At 37.7% G+C, this 21652-nt stretch overlaps 1 long non-coding RNA gene across 1 annotated transcript; it reads left to right on the top strand.

The window, feature by feature from the left end:
- Nucleotides 1-12980: 12980 nt before the first annotated feature.
- Nucleotides 12981-21414, top strand: LOC149918294 (uncharacterized). The gene is made up of 4 exons (XR_016466524.1): nucleotides 12981-13036; nucleotides 13225-13366; nucleotides 19060-19106; nucleotides 21035-21414. It is a non-coding gene; the product is annotated as an uncharacterized LOC149918294 (long non-coding RNA).
- The last annotated feature ends 238 nt before the right edge of the window (nucleotides 21415-21652 follow it).

Raw genomic sequence — 21652 nt, 5'->3', positions numbered from 1 at the left:
AAGCTAGGACAAGAAATAAAGAATCTATCTAAATTAGATAATTTCCTAATTATCTTCTACAGTAATTTTTGGTACAATTGAGATATCTTTGATACTACCTGAGAGCAATAGGAATCTATACAAATAGCAATGAGAGAGTTCATCCGGATGATATCTTCCTTTAAGTTGCCTTATGCACTGATGTCACTATCAGTGGGATGGTACAAACGCCAAATGCAAGAAAACCATTCCAGTATCAACAAATGAAGAAACTGCTGCAGAGTAAGCAAGCAGAAGGCATCCTCAGGCACTGAGCCCAGCAGTAACTGAATAAAGATGTGATGGTACAACGGATTCAGTGAAATTTATTTTTCATGCTGAAATTGCATAGGATTTGAATGTCTCTAAGTCTGGAGCAATACTAAAGTGAAAATTATAGGTGGTTATATTTTGCTCATGTAGTAGGATGGATATTGTTTACCCCAGATGACCTGGGGCTTTTTCTGGAAAACCAAATTTATTCATCTTTTTTTTTTTTTTTTCCCCCCCCAAAGCATTGGCTCTATTCTCAGTACTGAACAGGCCTAAGATAAACTGAGGTTCCCTTTCAAAGAGCTTACAGGCTCAGAAAAGTCAAGACAAAGCTAGCAAGACAGATGAGAATGCTCAGTGAAGTTTCTTTGTAATTTTTTAATGGTTTATTCTTATCAAATTCAATTCTGCTATGTACTGTTGGAAACAAGAATTCACTCAATATATGTTGGCAGTGAATATTATTGAAGAGTCTCTGGTAGGTCAGTAGACCAGAAGGGCAATGCATCGTTTTATAGCGTAGTACTAAAAACGCAGTTTATGTAAAAATAAACATTCCTGAACATTTTTGCTTTTCTCATTGAGATATACTATTAACAACATTAATTTATGTATTTTCTTCTGGGAAATAAAACTGATCATGGACTCAAATTGGCACAAAATAGATGTGATAGGAAACACTGCTGATGCTTCTTATCTAACTCTGTGAGCACATTATCATTTTTTGATTTTACTCTTTACAAGTACACTTGCTGACTTATTCTGCTTGTAAACCATCACCTAAGTTAGTCAGTGCTTTCAAACCAAATTTTGTCCATTTAGTATGAGACTACTGATCTATTAACACTATAGCTTCTGTGCCCTCCTGCAGAAATGGCAATTAATAAATCAACTTCTATGTCATCTTAATTTTCAGTAAGTATAATAGTGTTATTGATTTCCAGTTTGTAAAAGTTCATGCTAACTGAAGAAAAGATGAAGCGTATTATAGCTATGAATTATATATTGAAAATGAAAATTAAGGTTCTTGTCCTAATTTGGAAGATAAGGGAATTAGATAACTTTTTATCTGGAACTCACTTATATAAGCATTGCCAATTTTCCCAGTACAATCTGAAAAAGACATGATTTCATCCATCCAAAAGGAGACAAGATTATCTTGTTTCAGAAGGAAAAATGCCAAGCAGCACAGTTCAAATGTAGAAATATTGTGAATATTTCTTTAATGCATTAAATATCTGAAGTACTTTTTAATCAGGTCAAGTTCCTTTTTGATGTGAAGTAAAAAATCTCACAGCCTTGGATTAATTTTCATTTTATTAGTCAATTGTTATATCCTTCATGGAGATTGTCAGATATGAGTTCTGTTTGTCCTTATTGTTATAACCATTACAATATTTCAAAGTGCTTTGTTTGGAGAATTGCAGATGAGAATCAAGAACTTACTCTTGTTTAGATGCAGTCGACTCAAGGACTTAGATTTATTCACATCTTTCCTTGTTGGCCATTTTCTGCGAATACTACATCTTTCAAAAGGAGTAAATCAAATGAAAATTCACTTGCTTAATTTCAGTCTAAAATAAGCATTCATCAATATAATTTGTTCAAAGTCCATGATCAGTGCATTACAATACATTGTACAACACTGCTTGTATTACATTAGGAAACAAATTAGCCAAGGAATATCAAAATTTGCTTGAGATTCATGCATATTCACAAGTGAATGTACGCATTATCATTAAATATACATTTGGGATATTCACTTGATTACTCATACAGCCAGACCTAAAGAAACTGCCCAGACATTTGACCACGGCAACATCATAAATGTTTAGGAGCCAGTTTCTAATTGCATACGCTATTTTTTTGCTATTACTTCCGTACTCTTACTTTTACCACGAGTCCTACTAAATATGTTGTAGCAAGGACAGGGAGATTCTTGGCTGAGGAAAGGCTTCAGAGACCTGTCCTTGTAGTTTTTCCCAGTTAATCTCATCTCCCTTGCAGCTGAAGTATTTTGTAACTGAAAATTCGCTCTATCAAATAGTGTTATTGTGCTCTTTATATCTGTTGTAGTTTCCATAGAAAGAAATAGGAGGCATTATCTTCAGAGTGACGTACTTGCAGTTGTTTCTTTCAGGTATAAGCTTGCCAATACTGGGGGCTTCTGATTCCAGATATTAGAATAGTAATCCCTAGTCCTGTTCCACAGAAATGTGAAAAGCTTATTTCTGCTGATGCCTGAATGCAGTCAGTCAGGACTTTTGTGGATCCAAGCAACCTCCATTCAAAACCTTCATTGCATGTTTGTAGGAAGGAAATGCAAATAAGCCTATAATTGCAATCTGTGGGGGTAATCAATAAGGCAGAAAACAGTTCTTCCAGACTGTTGAATTCTTGATTTTCCAAATATTCTTGCTGCTTCAATTAGTATACTTATAAACACTAGTACAGCTTATGTAGTGTAGATACTCACAATGCAAGAGATCATGGTGGTTTACTCTGCATATCTTATCTGAAGTTGAATATTGACATGAAAACCCCAGTTTCGTAGTTTTACTGGTAGAATTTAAGAAACAGTTATAATTTGGGGACTGCTAATGACCTACATTTTTCTGCTGATAGGTTGTCAAAATTAAAAATTAAAAGTTATTTAATACATGTTTGGTGCTTCCTGGCTCAATATTCCCTTTTGGAAACTCACGGCTAATTGGAAAGCACACCAAAAGGAAAAACTGTATTTGCTGCAAAGGCTGTGCTATCTAACACTGGTGTAACTTCTAGCCCTTCAAATAAAGACTTTTTCCCTTGTGTTTTCCAAAAATCTCCTAAGGAAAGTAAATCATTACAAGCTGGTAGTTGGTGTAATGAGATTTGGCAAATGTGTGTTTGAATGGAGAAGAAAAACTTTTCAGTTTTGCTCTTCAGTGTATTAGTGACAGAGATAGCTGTTAGACATATGGTTGACCAAAATGTAAAGAGATGTGTGGAAGGAAACATGGGACATTACAGATAATTCTGTAAACAATAAATAAAAAATAAATAAAAAAATAAGTTACACTAAACTGACAGAATCTGGTGCATTAACACTCATGTATGTCTTTTTAAAAATCAAGTTTTGTATATATTTGAGCAAGCTATCAGGGCCCAAAACCTTATATAGTAATGCAATGGAATTTTGGAACTGACGGGCAAGAGAATTTTTTGAGTTCTTTTTTTAAAAATTTTACCTCAAGTGCTCTGCTCCACTGTGTTAATATGTTGACACTGCTATGAATATTGCCTAGCCATGCTTCTCCAAGAACTCTGTACAAAACATTGAACACTTGATGAGTTGGTACCTCGGTGCCTCTCTGAAGTATCATTTCTATCAGACTTTACAGATGAGGAGACCAGGAGGTGAAAGAAGTTGCCCTGGCTTGTAAAAGATCGGGGATTTAGATCCCAGCTTTATTGTGTAATATTATGTACATGACAATCACGAGCCATTAAACATTAGACAAATGAGTTAATACTGATGTGTGAGTTAAAGACATGGAAATTTTACTATGGAGGCCTGTTATAGGAAATACAGAATGTAACTGTGCTGCACAAATTGCAAACAAAATAATTTCACTTCATTAAAATTTTGTGAGGGTTTTGTGCATGAAGTCTGTTTATATTCAAGTGGATTTCTCTCCTGCTACATCTTTGTTCTCAGCACAAAATTGCAAAGCAGATCTGTTGTGAAAATACTGTCAATACAATTGTCAGCTCCTAATTTATAACATATCAAACTCTTTTTATTGTTTTGAAAAGAAGTTGCTTAGAGTATGTTCCAAACTCTGAAACATTATGTAAGCCTATTAGTGCCTTGACTCTCATGTTGTCATCTCATATGTCTCATTTACAAAGGAGTGGTCTCAAGCCTCCATAATGTAGGTCAATCTTAACAGTGCCAAATTACTCAGGTGCTTCCATCTGGTCTCTCTGCTGCAAGTTTAACACATGCAAGCACTTCTTCAGCCTGGCTGTCTTTGCCTTTGGTTGGGAAAATCTGATAAAGCTGCCAAAGTTTGGTGGTAGAGGACACTATGATAATTGTCAATTTAACACATGGATATGAAATGGAAACATTTAACAGTATTTTTAGGTTACACATGAGCCAGAAGTCCACAGACAAACTTTTCATGACCTTAGTTAGAGGCTATTGTTCTGAGAAGATGGATCAACATCAAAAATAGATTTGAAGTTGGCTATAAATGGGTTTGAAATCATTGACTTTTTCAGTCATTCATTGAGGGAAATGCTATATATGATAGTTTTAGTTCTGCTCTCACTATATAGAAAAATAGCCCCAAATTTTAGAACTGCTTCTGATGACAATTTCACTATCAGGCATCTAGAATAATGCTAACTGTATGCGGTACTGTAGGGCAGTGAGATAAGGTCCATTTAGCCAAGGAATATATTTTGTTATATCATTTTTCCCCTAAAGTGAAAAAAAAGATGCAAGTCAGATGAGTGTTGACTTGGTTAAGCTCTTATCTCTGCACTGGCTGATGTCTGGCTCAATACAAATCAGAATAATTTGTGTGCCGTCAGAGTGCTTGCCTATCAGTGTTGTATTAGCATCAAAGAAAAATCTTCTGCCATGAAGCTTGCAGTAAGAAGCTACAAATAAAAGTGCTGAAATTCTTGCCCTACACTCAAAACAAGACAATTAGTTTTCCTAATCCTCTTTCTCTGTAATCTGGGACCAAGTGTGGTACTATTTTATCTCTAAATTAGGGAGGAAATACAGAAAACTCACACTTGTTCCTTCATGTCCTTGTTTCAAAAAATACTTTTTTTGATTAATTTTTTTATGAAGTAGTAGCCTTCCACTAAAATCAACTTTCCCTCACGGTAAGTCAGGAATCCAAGCCAACTATTCAGATTAAAAATAATGCAGTAACATCAAATGGAAGCTGGTAATTCACACTACTTTGGCAAATAAGATGAGTGTGATCTACCCAAATAAGAATATTGTACAAATTCTTATTTGTAAAAATATTTAAATGACAAATATCCACTCTTCTTTGAATGTTTTTTCTTGCAAACTTATCATTCTTGATACTCTCTCCCTTTCAGTCTACATCTTTGGATACATTGCTCAAAAATGGATGCATTAATCATCATTGCTGATTGCTCTTCCTGCGTTTATGTAGATATTTCTCAAAGACTGAGAAAATCTCATTAACTCGCATTCACTTTGTGACCCATTGTCACCTCCTTCAGTTCTCTCACTACTAGAATGCTGCCTAAGAAGTTTTTTCTCTATTTTGTATGTATCATTTGATTTTCTTGAATGAATGCATGTCACAATTGACTGTTGATTTCAGACAATTTCTTCAAAGTTATCAAGCTTATATTGAAATATAACCTATTTCAGCTTGGATATTATGAAAAATTTCTTCTCTGAAAGAGGGTTGAGGCATTGGAACAGGCTGCCAAGAGAGGTGGTGGAGACACCATCCCTGGAGGTGTTCAAGAAATGTGGAGATGTGGCACTGAGGGATGTGATTAATGGGCATGGTGGGAATGGGAATGGGTTGACACTTGGACTAGATGATGTTAGAGGTTTCTTCCAACCTTAATGAATCTGTGATTCTCCCAAATAATCACAGACCGCTCTTTTTGGTAAGATGTGCAAAGTGTAACAAACTGCATATTATCATCAGCATCCTTAACAGAAATATTGAACTGAACTGGATGCATGTGCCCACCAAATGTGGCAGAAGTGGCTTGTTTGTTTCTGCTTATATATTTACTTGTTTACTAAACAGTAACGAACCCTAAAACCTTGCTGGCCTTTCTGTTTTATCTTTGAGGACTTAACTTGTGTCAACAAATATTTGATTTTGAATTGAACTGCTGCTATCTACTGGACTTTGTTAGCTTTTATTTCTAATATAAAGCCAGCAGATTAGCTCATGCTTGCTGCATTTAACATTTTATTGAGAGTAGTCCTTGCAAATCTCTCCAGGACAATCATGGACTGAGTGAGACTCTGGGTTGGGCCAGAGGGCTGCTGAAACATTTGACTGAGCTGGGATGCATAACCGGTAGAAACAGAAAGGGTGACAGATGGCTATTGATTGCTCTCAGTCTCATCCCTCATTTTGGTCCACAAGGCCTACATTGCATCTCCATAAGCAAGATGGCAAAGTGATGCACACGTATCTACTGGAAAATAGAAGTCAGCAGAGACATCAGGTTTATGGCACATCCCTTTCCTTTCTCTTCCTCATCCTCTTCGAGTCTACACATGTGGGGTGCATAGGGGAAAAGCCACTAATCTACTCTGCACTTCCTAGGGGACAAAACTACAGTGGCCACTTCCCATTGTGGCTAATGTCTCACTCACATACCAGCTGCCTTTCTCTTAAATAGCCCAGCTTCAACTCAGAGAAATTGTCCACATATGCAATTATCTTTGGAGACAGATGCTTCCACCCTGCGGAAGGGTTTACAGCTCACCCAGTTTTGTGCCTAATTCAGCTTGCCTGTTGAAAGCTATGACATCTCTCCACAGACCTCCTCATTGTAATTCTTAGATCAGGCTGTCACCTACAATGTGCTCCTGGTGGATTGCTGACACCTTTAGTGTGATCCCCTAAAACAGGTTTGGTCAAACTGGATAGAAAATTTTTGCTGCCGGAAAACGTCTTTTAGCAAAAAATCAGAAAGGACTGTATCAGCAACAGAAAAGTTTCACAAGACAGTGTCCATTTTTATGAAACTTTGCCTAGCAGGAAGTGGAAATTATTCTTTATAGCTCATTTCATTCCATCAGCTTTGTTGTTTCACATTAAAATAATAACTGGGTTTGCTGGTTATGATTCACACTCTCTGTTTCAATTTTCATCTTTTTGAAAATAACTTTTTTTTTTTTTTCCCCTCAAGTTCAGACTGAAAACCATTTCAAATGTTAGAATTTCCCATGGGAGAAATTTCTCTTTCCAAACACTTTTACTGCGATCACTGATGAGTCCCATATCTTTCTTTTGTGCCCAGAGCACTTCTAGTATCATTATTTTCTCTCTGTAGATAAAACCTTACCAGTAAGAACATTTTAGATTCCCAGCAAAGCAGATACAATTCCAGTGACAAACAGCTATTCCTTGAGTGACACTCCTTTGACTGTAAATGGAGGAATAATATGATTTGCAGAAATATTATTGCTTTTTGTAGATGTTAGAATAATATAATCATTGATATTTTACTGGGCCATGCAATATGGTTCAAAGAAATTTTTAACACTGTGGACACCATAGGCACACTTGTGTTTTGGCTTGGTGATGAAGTGATGAATAGATATGATCTCTTAGAAGGAACTCTGCAGCATCATCACCATGTTGGGGTTACTTATGTTCTGGAACAGAAAGGCATTTTCCTTCATTCTTTGCTAACAATAATTCTTTGCTTAGCTAAATTATGAGTACTTAAAATGGAAAAAAAATAGTCAGTAAAGTAACAGTTTTAAAACACCTTTTTCTTTTTAATTCCTTGCTTTCCTTTTCCTTTTCCTTTTCCTTTTCCTTTTCCTTTTCCTTTTCCTTCTCCTTCTCCTTCTCCTTCTCCTTCTCCTTCTCCTTCTCCTTCTCCTTCTCCTTCTCCTTCTCCTTCTCCTTCTCCTTTTCCTTTTCCTTTTCCTTTTTCCTTTCCCTTTCTCTTCTCTTTTCCTTTTCCCTTTCCCTTCTCTTTTTTCTCCATAAAAGCAACGACATGGATTTATCTTCTCTTTCCCCCACAGCTGTATGTGTCTGCAGTGCAGATGTCTGAGTTAACTCTGCAAATTGCATTTATGAACCAGAGGGAAAAACTGTGGTGTTTTAGCCAATCTGCTGTGGGCACCATGGAAGTGCCCAACACTTCAAAGGCCATATAGAGAATTCTAGAACTGCAGTCCAGTTGTAAAAGCCTCACTTCGGAGAGATAAATCCTACCTGGAATCCCAGAAAGTAAAAATGAGCAGTAACTGATAAAAGCAGTGAGATGCAAAATCCTGCAATATTTCTCATCTTGCACAACATGAACGAGAACCTTATCCCATAACTCAGCACAACCCTTGAGCAAACTCTTTCCATTTCTCCATGAAGATGAGGTCAAGCAACAGATGCATGGCTGTCCCACTGCTGCATGGACGGACTGTGACCTCCTACTGAGTCTTGGGGGTGCATTTGGAAGTATAGAGCTGTGCCCCAGAGTTGGGGGTGTCCTTACCTTCTGTCTGGGCATGGAGAAGACTAGGATGCTGCAGAGAAAGAAAAAGGGAGTTCCCTCAGCCAGCTCAGGAAGGGATGGAGGTCGAAGTTGCAATTCTGGAATAAAAGGAAAGCTGTGCAACGGGAGTTGTGTTTTACTCATGATTACGCTGTCTGTGAAGAGTGGAGAATGTACTGAGAGTAAAAAAACTGTTTTGAAAACCTGATGCCAAGCACTTTTGATATCTGGAAGAGAAAAAAACAGATTAAAGCTGAAAAGTATCTAAAATTTATCTTAACTTGGGCTGTTTTTACTTTGAAATAAGAATTGTTATGAAGATTGCTATGAGTACTTGACTAAGCTAGTGCCTAGAGCCAGTGATTTCTGTCTCAGCCTCTGCTTTCCCTGAATTGATGCTAGCATTGCTATTTAGTCTGTCACCCTTCTACTGTGGGGAATAACAAAAACATCTATATTGTTTTAAAATTTCAGTTGTCTTTGCAATAGCTGGGGATTTTGTCATCCAAATGCAGGCTCTTCTCTTTCCCCAAGGTTTTTATGGGAACAGTAATCAGAGATAAAGCTATTAAACTGCCAGTCTGGGATCATTTTACGGCATATTTGTGAGCAAGTATGATTATGAATGCTGCAAATAAATCTTATGAATTATTTTTCAGGTTTTTTGTTCCTATGTAATATACAGAGGAAAGGTTAGTGCATGCAGCTGCTTGTTACTATAAATTAATTTAATGCTGCACTTAAAAAATCATTGACCTGACAATGTTGGAAACAGAAGCCTTAATTCATTACGTTTCTCTGCACAGTATCTCATGCTGCAGTTTCTATGGAAAGTGGCCTGCGATGATTGCTTCAAAGGTGAACACAGAGCAGTAAGTTGTGAATGCACAGGTGTTTGTGATTCCTTTGGCTTTGCAAACTGAAATGCAGTGGACCTGTGGGTAAAGACTGGCTTCTCTGGAAAGAGCCTGAAGGAGTGATGGGAGGATGCTGGGTTAAATCAGAGATTAATCCTAAACTTGGAAATCTTTTCTTGGTATATTAGGTCAGCTGAAAGTCTGGCACAATGGTTGTCAATGCACAAGGACAGAATCTCACAGACTGCCTCCAGTATGAAAAGTATGATTTTTACTGATTATGTGAACTATATGCTCAGGATGATTGTTCTTTTACACATATCATTTTATTGAAGTTTGAAGACAGAAACACAATTGTTTAATTTTGCTCTCATTTTCCCAAGCTAATTCCATCCTTCTCAGAGGCCTAACTCCTGTTTTTCCTGCCCTTCCTTTGTCTGGCTATAAATATTGCTGACATCCCCCTTTGAGAAGGATTTGGGGTTTTAGTACTTGGCTCAGGGCTTGGTCAGCTTCAGGGACCAGCTAGAAAACGTCAGTAGATACTAGAAACCAATGGAAGCTAAAGGAGGAGGGAAGTTGCTCCTGCAACAGCAGGAGCTGGACAAGTGAAGAGCAATGGCGCCAAGTGCACAGATGAGTCCCTGTCAGAGGTTCTCCTGGCCAGAAGAGGAGGTGGGACGAGATGATGTGCCAGTATCTTCCTTCTGGGCAGCCCATCTCCCGCTCCCGCACTCCCTGCTGTCTCCATCTGACTCCCCACAGCAGGGTTAGACATGTTTCTGCTTTGGGTATTCATAAGTAAAAATGGTGATGAGTTATCCTGTGGGGTTGCCTTTGATTTATCTGGTTCTGTTAATGCCATAGTTGTACCTGAATGTTTACGTAAACATACCATACTGTACCATATTTAGAGATATCATTTGGCCTAATTATCGGAAGAGATTGAATGAAAGTCTCCCAACTCCTTGAAAAAGTTATTTCCTAACTTGTTGAAAAGGGTCTTTGATGGTTTTCTTTCAAGTGGCTTTCTGGTGAAACAGCTCCATTTAAAAACAAAGCGAAACAAAAAATCATACAAAATCAATATAAAGAAAAATCAACACCAGTAGAAAACAAAGGACAACTTCTCTTGGGCAAGAGATATGGTTTTGGAATTTCTCTTATAGAGGAGGGAATCAAATCTAGACCACACATATCCTGAGAGCTACTGAAAATCATCTGGGCTGATGATAGTGATTCCTGCTTCAACAACTTTGTGATTTTTGACTGTTTTTATTTTAAAGTCTTGAAAAAGGAAAAGAGGAAGAAAAAGAGGAAGAAAAAGAAAAAGAGGAAAAGAAAAAGAGAAAGAGAAAAAGAAAAAAAGAAAAAGAAAAAAAGAAAAAGAAAAAGGGAAAAACAGAATGATATATTTGGGTTAATGGAACTTTTTAAATCATAAATAAAAAACAGAGTCTCAATTTTGGAAATTGAGGGATAAAAAATGAAGTTGACCCCTATTCAGAAATGATCAAGGTATGCCTCATAATTTTTCATTCTCTTTACTGGTGGTATTTCTGATTGTATTTCAGATGTATTTCAAATGTCTTTCATCTTTATACTTACAGATACAAAATTCTGCTTTCTCCTCTGCAGACATCTACTCCTACTCCTTGCCTAATCTTAAGTGCTACCCATATTTTTCTACCTACATCCACATCCAAGAATAATTTGCCTATTTGATAGTGATTTTTTTTTTTCCCACTCAGCTGAACGTAGAGAAACACAGCATAGCTTGAGCCTTTAGTTCTAAACAAATTTCATTGTCTAGAATGAATTCTTTGGTGAAAAATGTAATGAGAAAGATTTAATGCTTCCCTTTACACATTCTCAAAGTATTTTCACTGTTGATCATTCCATAAATGCTAAGTAACATATGTCCATCTTACCTGTTCCATATGCTAAGACTTCTGCCTCTGAAATGTGGCACAGAGTACAGTCAGCCTTCAATGTGCATCTGTGATCTTCCAAAGACTTATTTGTTCTTATTTTACTTCGTGCTTCTTCAGTGGTCCAATTAATACTGGTAAAGTCTTTGTGGGATTGGAATCCACGAAACTGATTTCCTGGAGTGCTATTTTGAGGGTGATCTTATGACATCCAGTGATAACTTTGCCACTAAGAACAGGACTTGAACCAGGTGCTGTACAAATTCAAGGTGACTCCTACGTGATTACCAGCTTTTACATACAATCAGAGATTAGATATAGCAAATATGGGAAATAGGAATGAGGAGGAGGGATGGAAGAGGTGAGTGTGAAAATGTTGCAGTGACCTAGTATTACGCAGCAGTATGAATCATCAAGATATTTCTTGAAGACAGATTTTTAAAGGACAGTTAATTTTGAACCCTGCTTATATTAAATCCCTTTTATTTTTTCATGTGCTTATTTCATTTCTCCTTCTAACTTCCATACCAGCAATCTGTAATTATTTGTCACTACAGTCTTCACAGAAAGGAGTGCATCCACACGAAATGCTTCACATACAGAAGACTTCATCTTAGGTACCAGCCTATAAATGACAAAGAATCTCACTGAAAATCTGTAGATAGCAAGAAAATATTTGCAATTCCAGATGAACGGAAAAACTGTCAGAAACCAGAAAAATACCATAGACCTTAAGCTCTTTTAATTCTTTCTATAAATTCTGACTGCTACCAAGAGGCAAGAGGAAAAATCATGTTAAAAAACAAGATGTAAATATTTAATAATGAACATATTGTGTGTGATGTACAACACACCTTTCTTCAAGGAAGAAATTAATGTTGTGTTTCTTAAAAAATGTCACTGATGCATATTCCCATGTTATGTATTCCTATTTAACTGCTTCCTAAAAAGGTTGCAAAATTTTCCAGAGCTCTGGAATATTATTTTTTTTTTTTTTTGGAGCCTGCAGTGCAGACTGTTTACTCTGACTTTTAAAAAGGGAAAGGAAGATCTATTACTAAAACAAATGGATGGAAAAAAATTATGCGTCTCCTGTTTTGAGTGTAAAACTGACTCATACAAAACTGATTTCTAAGTCTTCTAACCTGCAAGAACTTCCCTTTGATGAGTTTTGACTCAGTGTATTACACCTACTTTGCTAAACCTTTCCATTATTATTGCTCAAATGTGTTATTTATTTAATAGATAGAATCAAACAGAACTGTCTGTTAGAAATCTAGACAAGACAAAATGCAGTTGGTCACACATCATATTAATACATACTTATTATCTCAATAAATTGGTTCAGAAATTGGCTTTACCAATGTGTAGTAACAGCTGTTTTGTGATATACTAGTACAAGTTTAAAAATGTAAAAAAAAAATTGTGTAGGGAGATTTAACGGGTTATATTAAGCATCCTTATACAGAAAGAATTATTTTCAAGCACATGGTACTTTTGTGATATCTGATGAAGAAGTAACAAACTCAAAGCTAACAAAAAATTAGAAACAACTGTTCCTAATTTAATTTAATTATACCAATCAATTAGATGACAAGTGTAAAAAAGAGGTAATTAAGACTCTGGGAGTAAAGTTGAGATTTGGCAGGTGTGGGGGTGAGAGGCTGAGCCCTGGTGGAGCAGCCAAGAAGAGAAGTTATTCACAGCTAGGTGATCAAACAGGACAACTGGGAGCATATTATACTAGTTTATAAACCTGACATGTCTTCTGATTATTTTTTTTTTTTAAATGAATTTAGTTCTCAACTCTCAAAGAAGTTTTATGGATCTTTGAATAGCTCTGACCTAGGTTAGAGGCTGTTTCTTGTTAAGCATAATTGTTAATATTCTCTCCCAAGGAGTGTTGGTGCCACCCATATTGCTTCCCTGTATGCACTGGATGAACTATATCACATACTAGATGTTGATATGCTGTGCTCAGAGTTGCTGAATGCTTTCTTCTAGGAGTACAATCACTATGAAGATTTTAAGGGTGGAATGGTAAGCAATTGCAAGCTTGCTCTGGAGCAGTATGGTTGCAAATAACCTTTGTCAGGCTGCAGACAGGCTTTCACAATGACTTGAAGCAACACTGTAGACTCAGGTGAATGGTGGGAAGTGAGAAGTGGGAAAATGTATTTTGGAATACAGTCTTTCTCTAATCTAGGCTATGTTGGCCTGACCACGTATCATGAGATTTAATAAATTTTGTTGAAGTCGCACTAGGTTTTTCTATTTTATTATTATGGTAGCTTGTTAGCTGATTGCTTTACACTGATTCAGGAATTTGATAAATGGATTTTGACATAGAAGTACTGTGGAATGATGTTGCTATAGTTATTACATTTATGATAGAAATCAAAGCTTTCTATTCATTGGCTGAAGATATCATCTATTCTTATTTCCAGACTTACGGTGTGTTCAGTGCCTCTAACTTATGCCCTTGGTTTAACGAAAATATCTTCAGAGAAAAGTGAATTACTGTGAAGATGGGTTTGAAACATGATTTGGTGGGAAATATGAGTAGTTGTTCTGCTCTTTTGGCTTCTGAAGGAAAGGTGTCCTGTTGTGACTCTGTGGACAAAAAATGTGGTGGCAAAGATGTTATGAATTGGAGGTAGTCTGTACTGTTTTCAAAAACTCTTACTCTTTGAAAGATAGTTAGTAAGGGGCTTGATTTCTACAAATCCCTACTAGTAAACCTGGAGAGTTAGCTTAGCCTGGATAATGACAGATTTACTGATTTTATAGCAATTCTTTTATAGCAATATTTTAGGATTTGTACGTTCATGAAAAACTTGTGAAAAGCTCTGGAGTTTTTTAGTTAAATAGCTGTAAACCGTAAATTGTGCATTTGTTGATATTCAAACTTAAAGTTCTCTAGAGTTCAAGACAAATAGGTTATGTAGTTGGAGAAGCACTTCCTTCAACATTAATTTGATCACAAGTAAATCCTATTTCTTACAGCATGAAATAGTTACAGAAAAACTATCTAGTATGCAATAAGTATCTATCCTCATTCTTAGCTCCAGCTTTTGCCTGCAATATTATTTTTATTAAAAATGCTTCAACGCTGCCTTTCCTGCAGGCCCCTTTTAGGTTTTGGACAGTTACTATAAGGTCTATTTGGAGCATTCTCTTCTCCAGGCTGAACAACACCCACTCAGACTTTCTTCACAGGAAAAGTGTTCCAGCCCTCTAATCATCACTGAGGCCCTCCTATAATTCCATATCCTTCTTAAATGGGGGTCCCAGAGCTGAATGCAGTACTCCAGGTAGGGTTTCACAAGAGTGAAATAGAAGGGGAGAACCACTTCCCTTGTCCTGCTGGCCGCTCCTCTTTTGATGCAGCCCAGGATGCAGCTGGCTTTCTGGGTCGCATGCGCACATTACCAGCTCATGTCCACCAGTATCCCAAGTCCTTCTCCACATGGCTGCTCTCCATCCATTCATCTCTGTGTGTACTCATACAGAGGGGTCGATATGGGACCTTGCACTTGGCCTTCCTGAGGTTTGCATAGGCCCACCTCTGAAGCCTGTCAAGGCTTTTCTGGATGGCATCACAAAACGGTGTGAGAGTATGCTCAGTCTCACTGTCTGTGAGACAACAAAAATGTTAAATAGTGCTGGTCCCAAAAACACTTTTCTTTTATTCCTGTTGGTAGATAAAAGTCAAATAATAGAGCAATGTTCTCCGATCCTTATCACACATGTTGTGAAGTGAGTTGCAGTATAAAGATTATATGGACTCTCGGTCCATGTGACAAAATTGTTGTAAGCTGATTTTTTTAAGTTGCCATGAGTAGGTTGCAAGAGACCAGCCAGATACTCTGCTGTTGCCAAAGTGCAACATTTGCATTCTGAATATATCCTGGCTCATAGGCTGACTAAAGGAAGATTTTAGCCTTTGACTATTGCAATGGCAAATGTTCATGATGATATTTGCAAATGTTCATGATGATATTTGACCACTCTGACCCCAACATAATGATTTTTTTTTTTTCTAGTGTATATTTAAAATAAAGAAATAGACACATATTTTCCTTTTCAATCGATGAATCCAGTCACAGGTTGTTCATTGTAAGACTTTATTATCAGGTACTACTTAGTCCATTTGTTTTGGGTTTTATTGAAAGTAGATATAAACAGATAGAAAATAGCTAGTCCTTTGTAAATCCAGAGTAGCCATTAGCACATGGGATTGAATTCAGCCTGAAATAATATATATGTGAAAGAGTTAATGAAGACTTATTAAATCATTACAGGAAACTTTAAGATGACAGATCTATTTATCTTGCCTTTTCTAACTCACTTGACAGCAGTCAGGGTGATATTTTATTTAGTTGGAAAAAAGTAGGCTCAAGGTGTTGGGATGAATAAGATTTGCTGATGAATCTCTTTTGCCATTTAGGATCATATCACTAATGTTAATAATTAAGGACCAAGATATATTCCTAGCAAAGGCTTCAGATGTATGCAATGGCTCTGAAAATTGGACAGAAGTATAGTAAAGAAAGTATCAAACTATTGCCTAGCCATCCTATATTGTTATCTTTTCCTTATAGTAACCACTACTATGCCTCACAACACATGGAAAAACAAAAGTATTGAGTGCCAAAATCCTCTATATATCAGGAAATTTCTTTGCAGTTCTCACAGTTACAGATTCTTTTGTGCTTTGAAGCAGGAGCATTTTGAATAGCCCTTCTGAACCTAATGCAAGTATCTGTGGCAAAGTTTTCTCGCTCTCTGGACTGGACTTGGAAATGATTATAAGCTGCAGAATGAAGTTATACGTAAACTGTTCAGTTCATATATTTTCAAACCATTTCTTGATCAAACTATAATGGCAACTTTACTGCATGTGTGAGAAATTTGCATTGCAAATTTACATAGCTGTAAGGCTATGAGCCAGACCTCCTACCTTGCCCTATTCCTCCTCATCACACATTTGGCTTGCTCTTTAGATCTAATGAAATGTGCAAAATGAGCATGATGGTTTTGCCCTTTGTTGATCTCCACATTTTCATAAGCTTGTAAGGCCTCCAGGGCAGGGATGATTTTTATCCAGCCTCTAAGCCTTTTCTAAATATGTACAATTAGGTTTGTAAAATTGCTTCTGTTTTAAACTCGCATCAGAAATTGTGAGCTGATTTCCATTCAACTTTAACAAAATATTTCAGCTTTGGCATAGGGGAAAGCATGAAAGAGCATAAGATTAAAAGGAATTAAAGTATTATAAGCGACTAAAAATGGCCTAAAATGAAATTTTACCTCTTGCGAGACTGATAGTTACTGTCTTTAAATTGGTGAGTTGGCTCAGCACGTGCAGAGTTTGTGTATCCTTTTAAAGATGTTTCATGAAAGCTTTTGGAGGGCTTTAAGGAGTGATTTTTCCAGACAGCTTCTCATGTTCATCTTCTCTTATTTCCCAGTTAGCTCTCATACTTTGGAGCCTGGACACAACCTCCTCTTCCCTGTTGCTCTGATTGTTGTGACCGCTGCCTTGCTGCCAGCACATCAGTATTAGCAAAACTTGATAGAATGGGCTCTGTTTCATGTTGCTGCTTCTCCCAGGATACTGGTTTATCTGCATGGGTAGCTGAGGAGCTTCAGATCCTCCACTTGGTGTCTAACCTGAGTGGCTGTGTGGCAGCCCTGAGATGTGTTAGGGCTCACCTGAGTGCAGCAGCAAGGGAGAGGGACAGGAATTGTTTCTATTTGTGTGAGCGTGGCCACTTTTGGATCAGACTTTGTTCTTAGAATCATTAAGATTGTAAAAGACCTCTAACATCATCTAGTCCAACTGTCAACCCATCCTCACCATGCCCATTGATCATATTCCTCAGTGCTACATCTCCATGTTTCTCAAGCACCTCTAAAGATGGTGACTCCACCACTTCCCTGGGCAGCCTGTTCCAATGCATTACCACTCTTTTGGAGAAGAAATTTTTTCCAAATATCCAACCTGAACCTCCCCTGGTGCAACTTAAAGCCATTACCTCTGATCACTAGTTTCCTGGGACATCAGGCTGACACTCGCCTTGTTACATTCTCCCTTCAGAGCCATACAGCTTATAGTACAAAACAGAGGAGCTACAGGGTCTGTTTTCACCTGTGTATATAGCATATAGCAGCCAGTCTACAACCATTTCTTCTAATCCTAAGAGTTTCACTTTTTAGAGTTGGATCGGTTGTCTTCATGACTTAGGAAACAGAAACATATTGCTTTCTGATGAACTGGCAGGCGACTTCCCTGAAATCATAACTATGGCTTAATTGCTTTTGAAAAATGACACAATGCAGTGTTATATCTTGCAAGACATTAAATGATGTGGAAAATCCATTAGAGATCCCGCTGAGATGTAGATAACACCTGAGGACCAAACAGGCAGCCTGGTGTGTGTTCACTTCCAAACCTTAAGGCATGAGCTCTAAAACCATTTGCGTGTATGACATATCAGATAATATTATACTTTTATGATAAATAAGGCAAGCTGTTGGATAGAGAATAATTAAAAACAAAACAAAAATGCTTTGTTGTTTCTTGATCTGTTATTCGCACTAGGGTTGTTTAAAGTTGGAGGTAATGAGGTTCATGTCTGTGCTCAGGTAGTATAAAATGGGACCGCAGGCATGAAGAAGAGCTTCAATGTGTGAATTTCCACCTGGTCTTTTCCCCTGCTCCATGGTTTCTGGCAAGCGCTAAGCTCCAGATCTAAGGGAAATGTCAGCTGTTAAACTAGAAAGCTTTTGAATTGCAGAAAGGGATATGGATGAAACATTGGAAAGGACAGTAAAACATGATAAAATAACCTCTCAGCAATGTGCCAGTTTCCATCGCAGGGCTACCAAAGCACTGTGAGGCAAAAAGTACTACTTGGAACTCAGGCAAAATTGAGCACCACCTCATTAAGCTGCCGTGGCCATTTCTCTTTGGTCTGGATCCTGGATCTTGTGATCTCACAAACTGTGTGCAGCAGCAGCAGTCAGTATTGAATGTGTGCAAGCACACCTGTAAGTGCAGGCTGGGTGGGGACGCGAGTTGCTACTAACAGCAGCTAGGTTTTTTCTTTTATCCATGTTTATCTGGAGAGAAGATGAAAAAGTATCTGCCAGGATGAGGACTGGTTAGCCTAAACCTCCTCTAAGACATTCTTTACTTTGTTAGAAATTATGCTGTGGAGGAAAATTCTAGACTGTGATTAGTGGATTTTGATTTTGAAAAACAAATGAGAAGAATAGAATCGAATCAAGATGCTGAAGTGTCAAACTGAGGTTTTTTTTTAATTTTTTTTTTTTTTTTATCAGGACAGATACAAGAATGAGCCCAGCATTTGATGCAGAACAAACAAAATGTTTAATTTAGCAACAATTCTGCCCCGTCTACTTCATCAGCACTTGTTAATTGTATGCCTGATTTGGCAAATACAAACATGACATGAAGATGTTCAGAGAAAAACAGCTATTAAGATCTCAGCTTTCAGTTGGAGCTCTCTGGCTTTATTTTCTCACATCATTAAACCTCTCTCAATGAGGCTGAGCAAAGCCACTGCAGGTTAGAGACTTAAACAAGTGCATTAGCCTATCTGTTCTGAGGGTCACCCATAAAACAGTTTCTTTGCAGCTGGGAAACTCTGATAAATACTGTCACACTGCGTATTAACTTCACTGTTTTGTTTTCTTTCTTGCAGTAGCACAGAGCAAGAAGAAGCATCAAGCACACCCGGCACATATACAGGTATTTAAAACCTATGTATCAGCTATAATTATTAATGGTTCACACACTTGCAGGTTCCAGTTTAGCAAAGAAGTGCTGTTTTACTAACAGACCCCTGCCTCCCTATCCAATATGTTTCTTTCTCTGGATTTATTTTAACTCAAATTCCCAAATGAGAGTTGCCTTCAGACAGCAAAATGCTGCATGAAGATATAGGAAAGTTCATCTTATGCTAAAAATATTTAAAAGTGACATCTGTTTCACCACCTCAGATTTTGGGCAGGTTGTTTAGACATAATTTGTCTTGGTTCTGGCAGGATGACAAATCCAGGAAAATCAGTGGAAAATGCACTTTGGAAGATTCAGGATTTGCTTGATTCGGCCTCAGAGCTCCAAAACTGAATGTATTTCAGAGTGTTCACACATATAGCTTCTGAGCTGATTGGTGAGTTGGTGTGACAGATCAGGGTTGTGACATCTGTCCTGCAACTAAATCCAAAAGTGACTTAAAATGAACCAGTTATTTTTGTGTTGGTTTTCTGTTCCAATCTTATGAATTTTAGGTCATGTGCAGTCACTTAAAAAAAAAAAAAAAGGTTCAAAAATATGTACTATCTATAAAGTTCTACTCAGTGCTCATTCAAAAATAAAGGTTAAGAAGTATTAAAAATCAAAACAAACAAAAAAACTTGCAGATTCTGATAAGAAAGAAAGAGAAAGCAATGATGCAATGATAGCGTTTTCAGTTTGTAGTCATTCTCCGAGACACAATCTTGGTGCCTGGTCATGAATTTTGTGCATGACCTTCTTAACCCATTAAAATTTAATGAAAAACAGGATGCTCAGTCATTTCTAAAAAAAAATCCTCACTACCTTTTTTACTTCTGTGCACACTGTGAAGTCATTACCTCCCGGCAAGCTCACGCTCAGCTGCTGTGATCAGCACTGCAGTGCTGCAAGGTTACTGTAATCACAGCAGTGAGCTGAGTCCAAAGGAAGATGTGGGGCACAGGGACAAGGACCAGAACCAGAGCTTGAAACAGAGAAGACTAAAGCAGTTTTAAAGATCTTATTATCCTCAGTATCCTGAGGACAAAAATAAAGCCATCCTGCTTTGACAGGCTGACTGCTGGGGAGTCAGGAATCCAGCAAGGCAGATATGGAGGGAGACTACATAAATGCATCAGATACAAGCAGGAACATGCTGTGGAAAGTACTGATAGGTAACAGCATACCAGGCTGATATTTTTCTTTCCTCTAGTGAATTTGTAATGGGGATGCCTACTGGTGAATGGAGTTGCTAACTGGTTTCCTGAGGGCCTCCTTGGAAGCCATGTGATGTGCTTGGTCCTTCACATGGACCTCTCAGCAGAAGTCACGTGTGTAACTTGTCCCTCATTTATGCTGTGATGATGGCATAACCCAAGTTCTCCACTGAGTGGTTACTTCCTCTTCTCAAATTTATTAGGACAGTATGGCTTCTCTGCCCCTGGGTTCTGTGGTATAGGTTTTCTAGGTTTTCAGCCTGGTTCCACTTTAACTCCGTGAAAACAACCTCAAAGATGAGAACAACCAACTTTTAAAGAAGAGACATTTGCCTTTAATAAGGCAAAAGATCCCTCGGTGATATTTCCTTTTGGGAGACTTGTCACATAGATCACAATCAATTAGCCATGAAAAGAAACATTTCGAGCCCTTAAATAACAGCAGTGTGACTTGAAGAGCAGAAGAGATCAACACTGCTCTGTATTTACTGACAATGAATTTATAATTCAGTACTTTCTCTAGAGATCATAAAACAGATGTTTAGACACAAGTGTCAGACATAATTATTCTTTGAAGTTAACAAGTGCATATTTTGCAGGGATAGTTAAAAGCAATATGGATTTTTGTCCACTATGTATCTTATTTCTGCATGCATTTTATTTCTGGCATTTTAATTCTTTCAGTGAGTGGCAAGGAGGCTGGCAGAAGAGAGCAACTGAGTCTGGCTTTTGTCTTAGTGACATCATCATCGAATGGATTAGGTTGGAAGAGACTTCAAAGATATTCTAGCTTCAACCTGTCTCTGTGGGTTGGTTGTCCCAAACCAGATCAGGCTGCTCAGGACTCCACTCAGCATGGCCTTGATTGCCTTCAGTGATGGGGCATCAACTTTTTGGGGCAGCCTGTGCTTGTGCCTCACTGCCTTCTGAGTAAAGAATTTCCTTCTCGCATCTAACCTAACTCTTCCCTCTTCTAGTTTAAAGCCATTTTCCCTTGTTCTGTCACTATTTGCCATGTAAGAAGTTGGTCTCCTTCCTGTATGTAAACTTCCTTTAAATATGGGAAGGCCACAATGAGGTCTCCTTGGATCCTTCTCCAGTCTGAAAAACCCCAGCTCTTTCAGCCTTTTTCACTGGAGAGGTACTCTGATTCTCTTTGTGTCCTCTGGACCTACTCCAGTGGCTCTGGGAGATTCAGTAGGAATGAAAAAAATGATGGCTGTACCAGCCTGTCAGCCCTCTCTTGCTTATGTTTCAATTTCTGAAGATTTATGATATATCCCCAAAGTATTTACTCTTCGA

This window comes from Phasianus colchicus, chromosome 4 (assembly GCF_987193195.1).
Source record: "Phasianus colchicus chromosome 4, bPhaCol1.hap1.1, whole genome shotgun sequence".
Lineage (NCBI taxonomy): Eukaryota > Metazoa > Chordata > Aves > Galliformes > Phasianidae > Phasianus > Phasianus colchicus.
This window is presented reverse-complemented; position numbering and strand designations above follow the sequence as displayed.